Consider the following 19,318-nt stretch of genomic DNA (forward strand, 5'->3'; position numbering starts at 1 on the left):
CCACTGTACACAATCCCAATGGACCCAACCCCTTCCCATTCACTCCCATTGTACACAATTCCATTGGACCCAACCCCTTCCCATTCACTCCCATTGTACACAATCCCAATGGACCCAACCCCTTCCCATTCACTCCGATTGTACACAATCCCAATGGACCCAACCCCTTCCCATTCACACCCATTGTACACAATCCCAATGGACCCAACCCCTTCCCATTCACTCCCATTGCACACAATCCCAATGGACCCAACCCCTTCCCATTCACTCCCATTGTACACAATCCCAATGGATCCAACCCCTTCCCATTCACTCCCATTGTACAGAATCCCAATGGACCCAACCCCTTCCCATTCACTCCCATTGTACACAATCCCAATGGACCCAACCCCTTCCCATTCACTCCCATTGTACAGAATCCCAATGGACCCAACCCCTTCCCATTCACTCCCATTGTACACAATCCCAATGGACCCAACCCCTTCCCATTCACTCCCATTGTACACAATCCCAATGGACCCAACCCCTTCCCATTCACTCCCATTGTACACAATCCCAATGGACCCAACCCCTTCCCATTCACTCCCACTGTACAGAATCCCAATGGACCCAACCCCTTCCCATCCACTCCCATTGTGCAGAATCCCAATGGACCCAACCCCTTCCCATTCACTCCCATTGTACACAATCCCAATGGACCCAACCCCTTCCCATTCACTCCCATTGTACACAATCCCAATGGACCCAACCCCTTCCCATTCACTCCCATTGTACACAATCCCAATGGACCCAACCCCTTCCCATTCACTCCCACTGTACAGAATCCCAATGGACCCAACCCCTTCCCATTCACTCCCATTGTGCAGAATCCCAATGGACCCAACCCCTTCCCATTCACTCCCATTGTACACAATCCCAATGGGCCCAAACCCCTTCCCATTCACTCCCATTGTACACAATCCCAATGGACCCAACCCCTTCCCATTCTCGTAGTCTCAATCCTTGCCCAATGACTTAGTGCGAGAGTTTAACCATCAGCCAGCCTGTTGCTGGATGTTGCCCAAGTGGTACAATTATGAAATTCCCACATATTTATGCAATTCCTGTTTCCTGTTTACCGTGTCCTGATGCGTTCAGTCTGCGCTCTCGAATGAATGAATTGCTGAGCCATGAGACAGAGTTGTTTATTGGTTGGTGTCAGTCATGTCCCATTGTGTCTTGCTCTCCTCTGAGTCTGTAGTTCGTGGGTTTGAGCCCCCACTCCAGAGACTCGAGCCCCAAAATCGAGGTCCGACAATCCCCCAGTGCCAGTACTGAGGGAGCGCCGCACTGTCGGAGGGGCAGTACTGAGGGAGCGCCGCACTGTCGGAGGGGCAGTACTGAGGGAACGCCACACTGTCGGAGGGGCAGTACTGAGGGAGCGCCGCACTGGCGGAGGGGCAGTACTGAGGGAACGCCACACTGTCGGAGGGGCAGTACTGAGGGAGCGCCGCACTGTCGGAGGGGCAGTACTGAGGGAGCGCCGCACTGTCGGAGGGGCAGTACTGAGGGAGCGCCGCACTGTCGGAGGGGCAGTACTGAGGGAACGCCACACTGTCGGAGGGGCAGTACTGAGGGAGCGCCGCACTGTCGGAGGGGCAGTACTAAGGGAGCGCCGCACTGTCAGATGGCAGTACTGAGGGAGTGCTGCACTGTCGGAGTGGCAGTACTGAGGGAGTGCCGCATTGTCAGATGGCAGTACTGAGGGAGGGCTGCACTGTCGGAGTGGCATGTACTGAGGGAGTGCAACCCTGTCGGAGGGTCAGTACTGAGGGAGCGCCGCACTGTCGGAGGGGCAGTACTGAGGGAGTGCCGCACTGTCGGAGGGGCAGTACTGAGGGAGTGCCGCACTGTCGGAGGAGCAGTACTGAGGGCATGCAGCACTGTTAGAGTGGGAGTACTGAGGGAGGGCTGCACTGTCGGAGGGGCAGTACTGAGGGAGTGCCGCACTGTCGGAGTGGCAGTACTGAGGGAGTGCCGCACTGTCGGAGGGGCAGTACTGATGGAGTGCCGCACTGTCAGAGGGGCAGTACTGAGGCAGCGCCGCACTGTCAGAGGGGCAGTACTGAGGGCGCACCGCACTCGCAGATGGCAGTACTGAAGGAGTGCTGCACTGTCGGAAGGGCAGTACTGAGGGAGCGCCGCACTGTCGGAGTGGCAGTACTGAGGGAGTGCAGCACTGTCGGAGGGGCAGTGCTGAGGGAGTGCCGCACTGTCGGAGGGGCAGTACTGAGGGAGCGCCGCACTGTCGGAGAGGCGGTACTGAGGGAGTGCTGCAATGTCGGAGGAGCAGTACAGAGGGCGCGCCGCACTGTCAGTGTAGCAGTGCTGAGGGAGTGCCGCACTGTCGGAGGGGCAGTACTGAGGGAGCGCCGCACTGTCGGAGGGGCGGTACTGAGGGAGTGCTGCATTGTCGGAGGGGCGGTACTAAGGGAGCGCTGCGCTGTCGGAGGGGTAGTACTGAGGGAGCACTGCGATGTCGGAGGGGCGGTACTGAGGGAGCACAGTACTGTCGGAGGGGCAGTACTGAGGGAGCGCCGCACTGTCGGAGGGGCAGTACTGAGGGAGCGCCGCACTGACAGAGGGGCGGTACGGAGGGAGCGCAGCACTGTCGGAGGGGCGGTACTGAGGGAGCGCCGCACTGTCGGATGGGCAGTACTGAGGGAGCACCGCACTGTCGGAGGGACAGGACTAAGGGAGCGCCGCACTGTCGGAGTGGCAGCACCGAGGGAGCGCCGCACTGTCGGAGGGGCGGTACTGAGGGAGCGCCGCACTGTCGGAGGGGCAGTACTGAGGGAGCGCCGCACTGTCGGAGGGGCGGTACTGAGGGAGCGCCGCACTGTCGGAGGGGCGGTACTGAGGGAGCACAGCACTGTCGGAGGGGCAGTACTGAGGGAGCGCCGCACTGTCGGAGGGTGAGTACTGAGGCAGCGCCGCACTGTTGGAGGGGCAGTACTGAGGGAGTGTCGCACTGTCGGAGGGGCAGTACTGAGGGAGTGCCATCTGTCGGAGGGGCAGTACTGAGGGAGCGCCGCACTGTCGGAGTGGCAGTACTGAGGGAGTGCCGCACTGTCGGAGGGGCAGTACTGATGGAGTGCCGCACTGTCAGAGGGGCAGTACTGAGGCAGCGCCGCACTGTCAGAGGGGCAGTACTGAGGGCGCACCGCACTCGCAGATGGCAGTACTGAAGGAGTGCTGCACTGTCGGAAGGGCAGTACTGAGGGAGCGCCGCACTGTCGGAGTGGCAGTACTGAGGGAGTGCAGCACTGTCGGAGGGGCAGTGCTGAGGGAGTGCCGCACTGTCGGAGGGGCAGTACTGAGGGAGCGCCGCACTGTCGGAGAGGCGGTACTGAGGGAGTGCTGCAATGTCGGAGGAGCAGTACAGAGGGCGCGCCGCACTGTCAGTGTAGCAGTGCTGAGGGAGTGCCGCACTGTCGGAGGGGCAGTACTGAGGGAGCGCCGCACTGTCGGAGGGGCGGTACTGAGGGAGTGCTGCATTGTCGGAGGGGCGGTACTAAGGGAGCGCTGCGCTGTCGGAGGGGTAGTACTGAGGGAGCACTGCGATGTCGGAGGGGCGGTACTGAGGGAGCACAGTACTGTCGGAGGGGCAGTACTGAGGGAGCGCCGCACTGTCGGAGGGGCAGTACTGAGGGAGCGCCGCACTGACAGAGGGGCGGTACGGAGGGAGCGCAGCACTGTCGGAGGGGCGGTACTGAGGGAGCGCCGCACTGTCGGATGGGCAGTACTGAGGGAGCACCGCACTGTCGGAGGGACAGGACTAAGGGAGCGCCGCACTGTCGGAGTGGCAGCACCGAGGGAGCGCCGCACTGTCGGAGGGGCGGTACTGAGGGAGCGCCGCACTGTCGGAGGGGCAGTACTGAGGGAGCGCCGCACTGTCGGAGGGGCAGTACTGAGGGAGCGCCGCACTGTCGGAGGGTGAGTACTGAGGCAGCGCCGCACTGTTGGAGGGGCAGTACTGAGGGAGTGTCGCACTGTCGGAGGGGCAGTACTGAGGGAGTGCCATCTGTCGGAGGGGCAGTACTGAGGGAGCGCCGCACTGTCGGAGGGGCAGTACTGAGGGAGTGCCGCACTGTCGGAGGGGCAGTACTGATGGAGTGCCGCACTGTCAGAGGGGCAGTACTGAGGCAGCGCCGCACTGTCAGAGGGGCAGTACTGAGGGCGCAACGCACTCGCAGATGGCAGTACTGAGGGAGTGCTGCACTGTCGGAGGGGCAGTACTGAGGGAGCGCCGCACTGTCGGAGTGGCAGTACTGAGGGAGTGCCGCACTGTCGGAGGGGCAGTGCTGAGGGAGTGCCGCACTGTCGGAGGAGCAGTACAGAGGGCGCGCCGCACTGTCAGTGTAGCAGTACTGAGGGAGTGCTGCACTGTCGGAGGGGCAGTACTGAGGGAGTGCCGCACTGTCGGAGTGGCAGTACTGAGGGAGTGCCGCACTGTCGGAGGGGCAGTGCTGAGGGAGTGCCGCACTGCCGGAGGGGCAGTACTGAGGGAGCGCCGCACTGTCGGAGGGGCGGGACTGAGGGAGTGCTGCATTGTCGGAGGGGCGGTACTGAGGGAGCGCCGCACTGTCGGAGGGGCGGTATTGAGGGAGCACTGCACTGTCGGAGGGGCGGTACTGAGGGAGCACAGCACTGTCAGAGGGGCGGTACTGAGGGAGCGCCGCACTGTCGGAGGGGCAGTACTGAGGGAGTGCTGCACTTTCGGAGGGGCAATACTGAGGGAGCGCCACGCTGTCGGAGGGGCAGTACTGAGGGAGTGTCGCACTGTCGGAGAGGCAGGACTGAGGGAGTGCTGCACTGTTGGAGGGGCCGCACTGAGGGAGCGCCGCACTGTCGGAGGGGCAGTACTGAGGGAGCACTGCACTGTCGGAGGGGCGGTACTGAGGGAGCACAGCACTGTCGGAGGGGCGGTACTGAGGGAGTGCCGCACTGTCGGAGGGGCAGTACTGAGGGAGCGCCACGCTGTCGGAGGGGCAGTACTGAGGGAGTGTCGCACTTTCAGAGTGGCAGTACTGAGGGAGCGCCGCACTGTCGGAGGGGCAGTACTGAGGGAGTGCTGCACTGTTGGAGGGGCCGTACTGAGGGAGCGCCGCACTGTCGGAGGGGCAGTACTGAGGGAGCACTGCACTGTCGGAGGGGCGGTACTGAGGGAGTGCCGCACTGTCGGAGGGGCAGTACTGAGGGAGCGCTGCACTGTCGGAGGGGCGGTACTGAGGGAGTGCCGCACTGTCGGAGGGGCAGTACTGAGGGAGTGCTGCACCTTCGGAGGGGCAATACTGAGGGAGCGCCACGCTGTCGGAGGGGCAGTACTGAGGGGGTGTCGCACTGTCGGAGAGGCAGTACTGAGGGAGTGCCGTACTGTCGGGGGAGCAGTACTGATGGTGCGCCGCACTTTCAGAGTGGCAGTACTGAGGGAGTGCTGCACTGTCGGAGGGGCAGTACTGAGGGAGCGCCGCACTGTCGGAGTGGCAGTACTGAGGGAGCGCCGCACTGTCGGAGGGGCAGTGCTGAGGGAGTGCCGCACTGACGGAGGGGCAGTACTGAGGGAGCGCCGCACTGTCGGAGGGGCGGTACTGAGGGAGCGCCGCACTGTCGGAGGGGCGGTACTGAGGGATTGCTGCAGTGTCGGAAGGGCAGTACTGAGGGAGCGCCGCACTGTCAGAGGGGCAGTACTGAGGGAGTGCTGCACTGTCGGAGGGGCGGTACTGAGGGAGCGCCGCACTATCGGAGGGGCAGTACTGAGGGAGCACTGCACTGTCGGAGGGGCGGTACTGAGGGAGCGCCGCACTGTCGGAGGGGCGGTACTGAGGGAGCACTGCACTGTCGGAGGGGCGGTACTGAGGGAGCGCCGCACTGTCGGAGGGGCGGTACTGAGGGAGTGCCGCACTGTCGGAGGGGCAGTACTGAGGGAGCGCCGCACTGTCGGAGGGGCAGTACTGAGGGAGTGCTGCACTTTCGGAGGGGCAGTACTGAGGGAGTGCTGCACTTTCGGAGGGGCAATACTGAAGGAGCGCCACACTGTCGTAGGGGCAGTACTGAGGGAGTGTCGCACTGTCGGAGAGGCAGTACTGAGGGAGTGCCGTACTGTCGGAGGAGCAGTACTGATGGTGCGCCACACTTTCAGAGTGGCAGTACTGAGGGAGTGCTGCACTGTCGGAGGGGCCGTACTGAGGGAGCGCCGCACTGTCGGAGGGGCAGTACTGAGGGAGCGCCGCACTGTCAGAGAGGCAGTACTGAGCGAGTGCCGTACTGTCGGAGGGGCGGTACTGAGGGAGCGCCGCACTGTCGGAGGGGCAGTACTGAGGGAGTGCCGCACTGTCGGAGGGGCAGTACTGATGGAGTGCCGCACTGTCAGAGGGGCAGTACTGAGGCAGCGCCGCACTGTCAGAGGGGCAGTACTGAGGGCGCACCGCACTCGCAGATGGCAGTACTGAAGGAGTGCTGCACTGTCGGAAGGGCAGTACTGAGGGAGCGCCGCACTGTCGGAGTGGCAGTACTGAGGGAGTGCAGCACTGTCGGAGGGGCAGTGCTGAGGGAGTGCCGCACTGTCGGAGGGGCAGTACTGAGGGAGCGCCGCACTGTCGGAGAGGCGGTACTGAGGGAGTGCTGCAATGTCGGAGGAGCAGTACAGAGGGCGCGCCGCACTGTCAGTGTAGCAGTGCTGAGGGAGTGCCGCACTGTCGGAGGGGCAGTACTGAGGGAGCGCCGCACTGTCGGAGGGGCGGTACTGAGGGAGTGCTGCATTGTCGGAGGGGCGGTACTAAGGGAGCGCTGCGCTGTCGGAGGGGTAGTACTGAGGGAGCACTGCGATGTCGGAGGGGCGGTACTGAGGGAGCACAGTACTGTCGGAGGGGCAGTACTGAGGGAGCGCCGCACTGTCGGAGGGGCAGTACTGAGGGAGCGCCGCACTGACAGAGGGGCGGTACGGAGGGAGCGCAGCACTGTCGGAGGGGCGGTACTGAGGGAGCGCCGCACTGTCGGATGGGCAGTACTGAGGGAGCACCGCACTGTCGGAGGGACAGGACTAAGGGAGCGCCGCACTGTCGGAGTGGCAGCACCGAGGGAGCGCCGCACTGTCGGAGGGGCGGTACTGAGGGAGCGCCGCACTGTCGGAGGGGCAGTACTGAGGGAGCGCCGCACTGTCGGAGGGGCGGTACTGAGGGAGCGCCGCACTGTCGGAGGGGCGGTACTGAGGGAGCACAGCACTGTCGGAGGGGCAGTACTGAGGGAGCGCCGCACTGTCGGAGGGTGAGTACTGAGGCAGCGCCGCACTGTTGGAGGGGCAGTACTGAGGGAGTGTCGCACTGTCGGAGGGGCAGTACTGAGGGAGTGCCATCTGTCGGAGGGGCAGTACTGAGGGAGCGCCGCACTGTCGGAGTGGCAGTACTGAGGGAGTGCCGCACTGTCGGAGGGGCAGTACTGATGGAGTGCCGCACTGTCAGAGGGGCAGTACTGAGGCAGCGCCGCACTGTCAGAGGGGCAGTACTGAGGGCGCACCGCACTCGCAGATGGCAGTACTGAAGGAGTGCTGCACTGTCGGAAGGGCAGTACTGAGGGAGCGCCGCACTGTCGGAGTGGCAGTACTGAGGGAGTGCAGCACTGTCGGAGGGGCAGTGCTGAGGGAGTGCCGCACTGTCGGAGGGGCAGTACTGAGGGAGCGCCGCACTGTCGGAGAGGCGGTACTGAGGGAGTGCTGCAATGTCGGAGGAGCAGTACAGAGGGCGCGCCGCACTGTCAGTGTAGCAGTGCTGAGGGAGTGCCGCACTGTCGGAGGGGCAGTACTGAGGGAGCGCCGCACTGTCGGAGGGGCGGTACTGAGGGAGTGCTGCATTGTCGGAGGGGCGGTACTAAGGGAGCGCTGCGCTGTCGGAGGGGTAGTACTGAGGGAGCACTGCGATGTCGGAGGGGCGGTACTGAGGGAGCACAGTACTGTCGGAGGGGCAGTACTGAGGGAGCGCCGCACTGTCGGAGGGGCAGTACTGAGGGAGCGCCGCACTGACAGAGGGGCGGTACGGAGGGAGCGCAGCACTGTCGGAGGGGCGGTACTGAGGGAGCGCCGCACTGTCGGATGGGCAGTACTGAGGGAGCACCGCACTGTCGGAGGGACAGGACTAAGGGAGCGCCGCACTGTCGGAGTGGCAGCACCGAGGGAGCGCCGCACTGTCGGAGGGGCGGTACTGAGGGAGCGCCGCACTGTCGGAGGGGCAGTACTGAGGGAGCGCCGCACTGTCGGAGGGGCGGTACTGAGGGAGCGCCGCACTGTCGGAGGGGCGGTACTGAGGGAGCACAGCACTGTCGGAGGGGCAGTACTGAGGGAGCGCCGCACTGTCGGAGGGTGAGTACTGAGGCAGCGCCGCACTGTTGGAGGGGCAGTACTGAGGGAGTGTCGCACTGTCGGAGGGGCAGTACTGAGGGAGTGCCATCTGTCGGAGGGGCAGTACTGAGGGAGCGCCGCACTGTCGGAGGGGCAGTACTGAGGGAGTGCCGCACTGTCGGAGGGGCAGTACTGATGGAGTGCCGCACTGTCAGAGGGGCAGTACTGAGGCAGCGCCGCACTGTCAGAGGGGCAGTACTGAGGGCGCAACGCACTCGCAGATGGCAGTACTGAGGGAGTGCTGCACTGTCGGAGGGGCAGTACTGAGGGAGCGCCGCACTGTCGGAGTGGCAGTACTGAGGGAGTGCCGCACTGTCGGAGGGGCAGTGCTGAGGGAGTGCCGCACTGTCGGAGGAGCAGTACAGAGGGCGCGCCGCACTGTCAGTGTAGCAGTACTGAGGGAGTGCTGCACTGTCGGAGGGGCAGTACTGAGGGAGTGCCGCACTGTCGGAGTGGCAGTACTGAGGGAGTGCCGCACTGTCGGAGGGGCAGTGCTGAGGGAGTGCCGCACTGCCGGAGGGGCAGTACTGAGGGAGCGCCGCACTGTCGGAGGGGCGGGACTGAGGGAGTGCTGCATTGTCGGAGGGGCGGTACTGAGGGAGCGCCGCACTGTCGGAGGGGCGGTATTGAGGGAGCACTGCACTGTCGGAGGGGCGGTACTGAGGGAGCACAGCACTGTCAGAGGGGCGGTACTGAGGGAGCGCCGCACTGTCGGAGGGGCAGTACTGAGGGAGTGCTGCACTTTCGGAGGGGCAATACTGAGGGAGCGCCACGCTGTCGGAGGGGCAGTACTGAGGGAGTGTCGCACTGTCGGAGAGGCAGGACTGAGGGAGTGCTGCACTGTTGGAGGGGCCGCACTGAGGGAGCGCCGCACTGTCGGAGGGGCAGTACTGAGGGAGCACTGCACTGTCGGAGGGGCGGTACTGAGGGAGCACAGCACTGTCGGAGGGGCGGTACTGAGGGAGTGCCGCACTGTCGGAGGGGCAGTACTGAGGGAGCGCCACGCTGTCGGAGGGGCAGTACTGAGGGAGTGTCGCACTTTCAGAGTGGCAGTACTGAGGGAGCGCCGCACTGTCGGAGGGGCAGTACTGAGGGAGTGCTGCACTGTTGGAGGGGCCGTACTGAGGGAGCGCCGCACTGTCGGAGGGGCAGTACTGAGGGAGCACTGCACTGTCGGAGGGGCGGTACTGAGGGAGTGCCGCACTGTCGGAGGGGCAGTACTGAGGGAGCGCTGCACTGTCGGAGGGGCGGTACTGAGGGAGTGCCGCACTGTCGGAGGGGCAGTACTGAGGGAGTGCTGCACCTTCGGAGGGGCAATACTGAGGGAGCGCCACGCTGTCGGAGGGGCAGTACTGAGGGGGTGTCGCACTGTCGGAGAGGCAGTACTGAGGGAGTGCCGTACTGTCGGGGGAGCAGTACTGATGGTGCGCCGCACTTTCAGAGTGGCAGTACTGAGGGAGTGCTGCACTGTCGGAGGGGCAGTACTGAGGGAGCGCCGCACTGTCGGAGTGGCAGTACTGAGGGAGCGCCGCACTGTCGGAGGGGCAGTGCTGAGGGAGTGCCGCACTGACGGAGGGGCAGTACTGAGGGAGCGCCGCACTGTCGGAGGGGCGGTACTGAGGGAGCGCCGCACTGTCGGAGGGGCAGTGCTGAGGGATTGCTGCAGTGTCGGAAGGGCAGTACTGAGGGAGCGCCGCACTGTCAGAGGGGCAGTACTGAGGGAGTGCTGCACTGTCGGAGGGGCGGTACTGAGGGAGCGCCGCACTATCGGAGGGGCAGTACTGAGGGAGCACTGCACTGTCGGAGGGGCGGTACTGAGGGAGCGCCGCACTGTCGGAGGGGCGGTACTGAGGGAGTGCCGCACTGTCGGAGGGGCAGTACTGAGGGAGCGCCGCACTGTCGGAGGGGCAGTACTGAGGGAGTGCTGCACTTTCGGAGGGGCAGTACTGAGGGAGTGCTGCACTTTCGGAGGGGCAATACTGAAGGAGCGCCACACTGTCGTAGGGGCGGTACTGAGGGAGTGTCGCACTGTCGGAGAGGCAGTACTGAGGGAGTGCCGTACTGTCGGAGGAGCAGTACTGATGGTGCGCCACACTTTCAGAGTGGCAGTACTGAGGGAGTGCTGCACTGTCGGAGGGGCCGTACTGAGGGAGCGCCGCACTGTCGGAGGGGCAGTACTGAGGGAGCGCCGCACTGTCAGAGAGGCAGTACTGAGCGAGTGCCGTACTGTCGGAGGGGCGGTACTGAGGGAGCGCCGCACTGTCGGAGGGGCAGTACTGAGGGAGCACAGCACTGTCAGAGGGGCAGTACTGAGGGAGCGCCGCACTGTCGGAGGGGCGGTACTGAGGGAGCGCCGCACTGTCGGAGGGGCAGTACTGAGGGAGTGCCGCACTGTCGGAGGGGCAGTACTGAGGGAGCGCTGCACTGTCGGAGGGGCAGTACTGAGGGAGCGCCGCACTGTCGGAGGGGCAGTACTGAGGGAGGGCCGCACTGTCGGAGGGGCAGTACCGAGGGCGCGCCGCACTGTCGGAGGGGCAGTACTGAGGGAATGCCGCACTGTCGGAGGAGCAGTGCTGAGGGCGCGCCGCACTGTCAGTGTGGCAATACTGAGGGAGCGCCGCACTGTCGGAGGGGCGGTACTGAGGGAGCGCCGCACTGTCGGAGGGGCAGTACTGAGGGAGTGCCGCACTGTCGGAGGGGCGGTACTGAGGGAGTGCCGCACTGTCGGAGGGGCGGTACTGAGGGAGCGCCGCACTGTCGGAGGGGCAGTACTGAGGGAGCGCTGCACTGTCGGAGGGGCAGTACTGAGGGAGCCCCGCACTGTTGGAGGGGCGGTACTGAGGGAGCGCCGCACAGTCGGAGGGGCGGTACTGAGGGAGCGCCGCACTGTCGGAGGGGCAGTACTGAGGGAGCGCCGCACTGTCGGGGGGGCGGTACTGAGGGAGCGCCGCACTGTCGGAGTGGCAGTACTGAGGGAGCGCCGCACTGTCAGAGGGGCAGTACCGACGGAGTGCCGCACTGTCGGAGGGGCAGTACTGAGGGAATGCCGCACTGTCGGAGGAGCAGTACTGAGGGCGCGCCGCATTGTCAGTGTGGCAATACTGAGGGAGCGCCGCACTGTCGGAGGGGCGGTACTGAGGGAGCGCCGCACTGTCGGAGGGGCAGTACTGAGGGAGCGCCGCACTGTCGGAGGGGCGGTACTGAGGGAGCGCCGCACTGTCAGAGGGGCAGTACTGAGCGAGTGCTGTACTGTCGGAGGGGCAGTACTGAGGGAGCACCGCACTGTCGGAGTGGCAGTACTGAGGGCGCGCAGCACTGTCGGAGGGGTGGTACTGAGGGAGCGCCGCACTGTCGGAGTGGCAGTACTGAGGGAGTGCCGCACTGTTGGAGGGGCAGTGCTGAGGGAGCGCCGCACTGTCGGAGGGGCAGTACTGAGGGAGCGCCGCACTGTCGGAGGGGCGGTACTGAGGGAGCGCCGCACTGTCGGAGGGGTGGTACTGAGGGAACGCCGCACTGTCGGAGGGGCGGTACTGAGGGAGCGCCGCACTGTCGGAGGGGCAGGACTGAGGGCGCGCCGCAATGTCGGAGGGGCAGTACTGAGGGAGAGCTGCACTGTCGGAGGGGCGGTACTGAGGGAGCGTCGCACTGTCGGAGGGGCGGTACTGAGGGAGCGCCGCACTGTCGGAGGGGCGGTACTGAGGGAGTGCCGCACTGTGGGAGGGGCAGTACTGAGGGAGTGCCGTACTGTCGGAGGAGCAGTACTGATGGTGCGCCGCACTGTCGGAGTGGCAGTACTGAGGGAGTGCCGCACTGTCGGAGGGGCGGTACTGAGGGAGGGCCGCACTGTCGGAGGAGCAGTACTGAGGGCGCGCTGCACTGTCGGAGGGGCGGTACTGAGGGAGTGCTGCACTGTCGGAGAGGCAGTACTGAGGGAGCGCCGCACTGTCGGAGGGGCAGTACTCAGGGAGTGCCGCACTGTCGGAGGGGCGGTACTGAGGGAGTGCCGCACTGTCGGAGGGGCGGTACTGAGGGAGCGCCGCACTGTCGGAGGGGCAGTACTGAGGGAGCGCTGCACTGTCGGAGGGGCAGTACTGAGGGAGCCCCGCACTGTTGGAGGGGCGGTACTGAGGGAGCGCCGCACAGTCGGATGGGCGGTACTGAGGGAGCGCCGCAATGTCGGAGGGGCACTACTGAGGGAGCGCCGCACTGTCGGGGGGGGCGGTACTGAGGGAGCGCCGCACTGTCGGAGTGGCAGTACTGAGGGAGCGCCGCACTGTCAGAGGGGCAGTACCGACGGAGTGCCGCACTGTCGGAGGGGCAGTACTGAGGGAATGCCGCACTGTCGGAGGAGCAGTACTGAGGGCGCGCCGCATTGTCAGTGTGGCAATACTGAGGGAGCGCCGCACTGTCGGACGGGCGGTACTGAGGGAGCGCCGCACTGTCGGAGGGGCAGTACTGAGGGAGCGCCGCACTGTCAGAGGGGCAGTACTGACGGAGTGCTGCACTGAGGGAGCGCCGCACTGTCGGAGGGGCAGTACTGAGGGAGCGCCGCACTGCTGGAGGGGCAGTACTGAGGGCGCACCGCACTGTCAGATGGCAGTACCGAGGGAGTGCTGCAGTGTCGGAAGGGCAGTACTGAGTGAGCGCCGCACTGTCAGAGGGGCAGTATTGAGCGAGTGCTGCAGTGTCGGAGGGGCAGTACTGAGGGAGCGCCGCACTGTCGGAGGGGCGGTACTGAGGGAGCGCCGCATTGTCAGATGGCAGTACTGAGGGAGTGCTGCACTGTCGGAGTGGCATGTACTGAGGGAGTGCCGCCCTGTCGGAGGGTCAGTACTGAGGGAGCGCCGCACTGTCGGAGGGGCAGTACTGAGGGAGTGCCGCACTGTCGGAGGGGCAGTACTGAGGGAGTGCCGCACTGTCGGAGGAGCAGTACTGAGGGCATGCCGCACTGTTAGAGTGGGAGTACTGAGGGAGTGCTGCACTGTCGGAGGGGCAGTACTGAGGGAGTGTCGCACTGTCAGAGGAGCAGTACTGAGGAAGCGCCGCACTGTCGGAGGGGCAGTACTGAGGCAGCGCCGCACTGTCGGAGGGGCGGAACTGAGGGAGCGCCGCACTGTCAGAGGGGCAGTACTGAGGGAGCACCGCACTGTCGGAGGGGCAGTACTGAGGCAGCGCCGCACTGTCGGAGGGGCAGTACTGAGGGAGCGCCGCACTGTCAGAGTGGCAGTACTGAGGGAGTGCTGCAATGTCGGAGGGACAGTACTGAGGGAGCGCTGCACTGTCGGAGTGGCAGTACTGAGGGAGTGCCGCACTGTCGGAGGGGCAGTACTGATGGAGTGCCGCACTGTCAGAGGGGCAGTACTGAGGCAGCGCCGCACTGTCGGAGTGGCAGTACGGAGGGAGTGCCGCACTGTCGGAGGGGCAGTGCTGAGGGAGTGCCGCACTGTCGGAGGGGCAGTACTGAGGGAGCGCCGCACTGTCGGAGGGGCGGTACTGAGGGAGTGCTGCAATGTCGGCGGAGCAGTACAGAGGGCGTGCCGCACTGTCAGTGTAGCAGTCCTGAGGGAGTGCTGCACTGTCGGAGGGGCAGTACGGAGGGAGCGCAGCACTGTCGGAGGGGCGGTACTGAGGGAGCGCCGCACTGTCGGATGGGCAGTACTGAGGGAGCGCCGCACTGTCGGAGGGACAGGACTGAGGCAGCGCCGCACTGTCGGAGGGGCAGTACTGAGGGAGCGCCGCACTGTCAGAGTGGCAGTACTGAGGGAGTGCTGCAATGTCGGAGGGACGGTACTGAGGGAGCGCTGCACTGTCGGAGTGGCAGTACTGAGGGAGCGCCGCACTGTCGGAGGGGCAGTGCTGAGGGAGCGCCGCACTGACAGAGTGGCGGTACGGAGGGAGCGCAGCACTGTCGGAGGGGCGGTACTGAGGGAGCGCCGCACTGTCGGATGGGCAGTACTGAGGGAGCGCCGCACTGTCGGAGGGACAGGACTGAGGCAGCGCCGCACTGTCGGAGGGGCAGTACTGAGGGAGCGCCGCACTGTCAGAGTGGCAGTACTGAGGGAGTGCTGCAATGTCGGAGGGACAGTACTGAGGGAGCGCTGCACTGTCGGAGTGGCAGTACTGAGGGAGTGCCGCACTGTCGGAGTGGCAGTACTGATGGAGTGCCGCACTGTCGGAGGGGCAGTGCTGAGGGAGTGCCGCACTGTCGGAGGGGCAGTACTGAGGGAGCGCCGCACTGTCGGAGGGGCGGTACTGAGGGAGTGCTGCAATGTCGGAGGAGCAGTACAGAGGGCGTGCCGCACTGTCAGTGTAGCAGTACTGAGGGAGTGCGGCACTGTCGGAGGGGCAGTACTGAGGGAGCGCCGCACTGTCGGAGGGGCGGTACTGAGGGAGCGCTGCATTGTCGGAGGGGCGGTACTGAGGGAGCGCTGCGCTGTCGGAGGGGCAGTACTGAGGGAGCGCCGCACTGTCGGATCAGCAGTACTGAGGGCGCGCCACACTGTCGGAGTGGCAGTACCGAGGGAGTGCCGCACTGTCGGAGGGGCAGTACTGAGGGAGTGTCCCACTGTCGGAGGGGCAGTACTGAGGGAGTGTCCCACTGTCGGAGGGGCGGTACTGAGGGTGCGCCGCACTGTCGGAGGGGCAGTACTGAGGGAGTGTCCCACTGTCGGAGGGGCAGTACTGAGGGAGTGCTGCACTGTTGGAGGGGCAGGACTGAGGGAGCGCCGCACTGTCGGAGTGGCAGTACTGAGGGAGTGCCGCACTGTCAGAGGGGCAGTACTGACGGAGTGCTGCACTGAGGGAGCGCCGCACTGTCGGAGGGGCAGTACTGAGGGAGCGCCGCACTGCTGGAGGGGCAGTACTGAGGGCGCACCGCACTATCAGATGGCAGTACAGAGGGAGTGCTGCAGTGTCGGAAGGGCAGTACTGAGGGAGCGCCGCACTATCAGAGGGGCAGTACTGAGCGAGTGCTGCAGTGTCGGAGGGGCAGTACTGAGGGAGCGCCGCACTGTCAGAGGGGCAGTACTGAGGGAGCGCCGCACTGTCGGAGGGGCGGTACTGAGGGAGCGCCGCATTGTCAGATGGCAGTACTGAGGGAGTGCTGCACTGTCGGAGTGGCATGTACTGAGGGAGTGCCGCCCTGTCGGAGGGTCAGTACTGAGGGAGCGCCGCACTGTCGGAGGGGCAGTACTGAGGGAGTGCCGCACTGTCGGAGGGGCAGTACTGAGGTGGTGCCGCACTGTCGGAGGAGCAGTACTGAGGGCATGCCGCACTGTTAGAGTGGGAGTACTGAGGGAGTGCTGCACTGTCGGAGGGGCAGTACTGAGGGAGTGTCGCACTGTCAGAGGAGCAGTACTGAGGAAGCGCCGCACTGTCGGAGGGGCAGTAGTAAGGGAGCGCCGCACTGTCGGAGGAGCAGTACTGAGGGAGCGCCGCACTGTCAGAGTGGCAATACTGAGGGAGTGCTGCACTGTCGGAGGGGCAGTACTGAGGGAGTGCCGCACTGTAGGAGTGGCAGTACTGAGGGAGTGCCGCACTGTCGGAGGGGCAGTACTGAGGGAGCGCCGCATTGTCGGAGGGGCAGTACTGAGGGACCGCCGCACTGTCGGAGGGGCAGTACTGAGGGAGTGTCCCACTGTCGGAGGGGCAGTACTGAGGGAGTGCCGTACTGTCGGAGGAGCAGTACTGAGGGTTCGCCGCACTGTCGGAGGGGCAGTACTGAGGGAGTGCTGCACTGTTGGAGGGGCAGTACTGAGGGAGCGCCGCAATGTCGGAGTGGCAGTACTGAGGGAGTGCCGCACTGTCGGAGGGGCAGAACTGAGGGCGCACCGCACTGTCAGAACTGAGGGAATGTTGCAGTGTCGGAGGGGCAGTACTGAGGGAGCGGCGCACGGTCGGAGGGCCGGTACTGAGGAAGTGCTGCACTGTCGGAGGGGCGGTACTGAGGGAGCACCGCACTGTCGGAGGGGCAGTACTGAGGGAGCGCCGCACTATCGGAGGGGCAGTACTGAGGGAGCGCCGCACTGTCGGAGGGGCGGAACTGAGGGAGCGCCGCACTGTCAGAGGGGCAGTACTGAGGCAGCGCCGCACTGTCGGAGGGACAGTACTGAGGGAGCGCCGCACTGTCAGAGTGGCAGTACTGAGGGAGTGCTGCAATGTCGGAGGGACAGTACTGAGGGAGCGCTGCACTGTCGGAGTGGCAGTACTGAGGGAGTGCCGCACTGTCGGAGGGGCAGTACTGATGGAGTGCCGCACTGTCAGAGGGGCAGTACTGAGGCAGCGCCGCACTGTCGGAGTGGCAGTACGGAGGGAGTGCTGCACTGTCAGAGGGGCAGTGCTGAGGGAGTGCCGCACTGTCGGAGGGGCGGTACTGAGGGAGTGCTGCAATGTCGGAGGAGCAGTACAGAGGGCGTGCCGCACTGTCAGTGTAGCAGTACTGAGGGAGTGCTGCACTGTCGGAGGGGCAGTACTGAGGGAGCGCCGCACTGTCGGAGGGGCGGTACTGAGGGAGTGCTGCATTGTCGGAGGGGCGGTACTGAGGGAGCGCTGCGCTGTCGGAGGGGTAGTACTGAGGGAGCGCTGCGATGTCGGAGGGGCGGTACTGAGGGAGCACAGTACTGTCGGAGGGGCAGTACTGAGGGAGCGCCGCACTGTCGGAGGGGCAGTACTGAGGGAGCGCCGCACTGTCGGAGGGGCAGTACTGAGGGAGCGCCGCACTGTCGGAGGGGCAGTACTGAGGGAGCGCCGCACTGTCGGAGGGGCAGTACTGAGGGAGCGCCGCACTGACAGAGGGGCGGTACTGAGGGAGCGCCGCACTGTCGGAGGGGCAGTACTGAGGGAGCGCCGCACTGTCGGAGGGGCAGTACTGAGGGAGCGCCGCACTGACAGAGGGGCGGTACTGAGGGAGCGCCGCACTGTCAGAGGGGTAGTACTGAGGGAGCGCCGCACTGTCGGAGGGGCAGTACTGAGGGAGCGCCGCACTGTCGGAGGGGGAGTACTGAGGGAGCGCCGCACTGTCGGAGGGGGAGTACTGAGGGAGCGCCGCACTGTCAGAGGGGCAGTACTGAGGGAGCGCCGCACTGTCGGAGGGGGAGTACTGAGGGAGAGCCGCACTGTCGGAGGGGCAGTACTGAGGGAGCGCCGCACTGTCGGAGGGGCAGTACTGAGGGAGCGCCGCACTGTAGGAGGGGCAGTACTGAGGGAGCGCCGCACTGTCGGAGGGGCAGCACTGAGGGAGCGCCGCACTGTCGGAGGGGCAGTACTGAGGGAGCGCCGCACTGTCGGAGGGGCAGTACTGATGGAGCGCCGCACTGTCGGAGGGGCAGTACTGAGGGAGCGCTGCACTGTCGGAGGGGCAGTACTGTGGGAGTGCCGCACTGTCGGAGGGGCAGTACTGAGGGAGCGCCGCACTGTCGGAGGGGCAGTACTGTGGGAGTGCCGCACTGTCGGAGGGACAGTACTGAGGGAGCGCCGCACTGTCAGAGTGGCAGTACTGAGGGAGTGCTGCAATGTCGGAGGGACAGTACTGAGGGAGCGCTGCACTGTCGGAGTGGCAGTACTGAGGGAGTGCCGCACTGTCGGAGGGGCAGTACTGATGGAGTGCCGCACTGTCAGAGGGGCAGTACTGAGGCAGCGCCGCACTGTCGGAGTGGCAGTACGGAGGGAGTGCTGCACTGTCAGAGGGGCAGTGCTGAGGGAGTGCCGCACTGTCGGAGGGGCGGTACTGAGGGAGTGCTGCAATGTCGGAGGAGCAGTACAGAGGGCGTGCCGCACTGTCAGTGTAGCAGTACTGAGGGAGTGCTGCACTGTCGGAGGGGCAGTACTGAGGGAGCGCCGCACTGTCGGAGGGGCGGTACTGAGGGAGTGCTGCATTGTCGGAGGGGCGGTACTGAGGGAGCGCTGCGCTGTCGGAGGGGTAGTACTGAGGGAGCGCTGCGATGTCGGAGGGGCGGTACTGAGGGAGCACAGTACTGTCGGAGGGGCAGTACTGAGGGAGCGCCGCACTGTCGGAGGGGCAGTACTGAGGGAGCGCCGCACTGTCGGAGGGGCAGTACTGAGGGAGCACCGCACTGTCGGAGGGGCAGTACTGAGGGAGCGCCGCACTGTCGGAGGGGCAGTACTGAGGGAGCGCCGCACTGACAGAGGGGCGGTACTGAGGGAGCGCCGCACTGTCGGAGGGGCAGTACTGAGGGAGCGCCGCACTGTCGGAGGGGCAGTACTGAGGGAGCGCCGCACTGACAGAGGGGCGGTACTGAGGGAGCGCCGCACTGTCAGAGGGGTAGTACTGAGGGAGCGCCGCACTGTCGGAGGGGCAGTACTGAGGGAGCGCCGCACTGTCGGAGGGGGAGTACTGAGGGAGCGCCGCACTGTCGGAGGGGGAGTACTGAGGGAGCGCCGCACTGTCAGAGGGGCAGTACTGAGGGAGCGCCGCACTGTCGGAGGGGGAGTACTGAGGGAGAGCCGCACTGTCGGAGGGGCAGTACTGAGGGAGCGCCGCACTGTCGGAGGGGCAGTACTGAGGGAGCGCCGCACTGTAGGAGGGGCAGTACTGAGGGAGCGCCGCACTGTCGGAGGGGCAGCACTGAGGGAGCGCCGCACTGTCGGAGGGGCAGTACTGAGGGAGCGCCGCACTGTCGGAGGGGCAGTACTGATGGAGCGCCGCACTGTCGGAGGGGCAGTACTGAGGGAGCGCTGCACTGTCGGAGGGGCAGTACTGTGGGAGTGCCGCACTGTCGGAGGGGCAGTACTGAGGGAGCGCCGCACTGTCGGAGGGGCAGTACTGAGGGAGCGCCGCACTGTCGGAGGGGCGGTACTGAGGGAGCGCCGCACTGTCGGAGGGGCGGTACTGAGGGAGCGCCGCACTGTCGGAGGGGCAGTACTGTGGGA

The 19,318-nt window shown here is 65.3% G+C and overlaps 1 protein-coding gene across 1 annotated transcript in view; it reads right to left on the bottom strand.

Moving 5' to 3' along the window:
* The window catches only part of pcsk1nl (proprotein convertase subtilisin/kexin type 1 inhibitor, like), a 37,553-nt gene that overhangs the window by 17,204 nt on the left and 1,031 nt on the right, over positions 1 to 19,318 (bottom strand). The window lies entirely within an intron of this gene.

The sequence above is a fragment of the Somniosus microcephalus genome, unplaced genomic scaffold, assembly GCF_052327205.1.
Source record: "Somniosus microcephalus isolate GS21.2 unplaced genomic scaffold, FLI_Smic_1.0 unresolved_chr7, whole genome shotgun sequence".
Classification (NCBI taxonomy): Eukaryota; Metazoa; Chordata; class Chondrichthyes; order Squaliformes; family Somniosidae; genus Somniosus; species Somniosus microcephalus.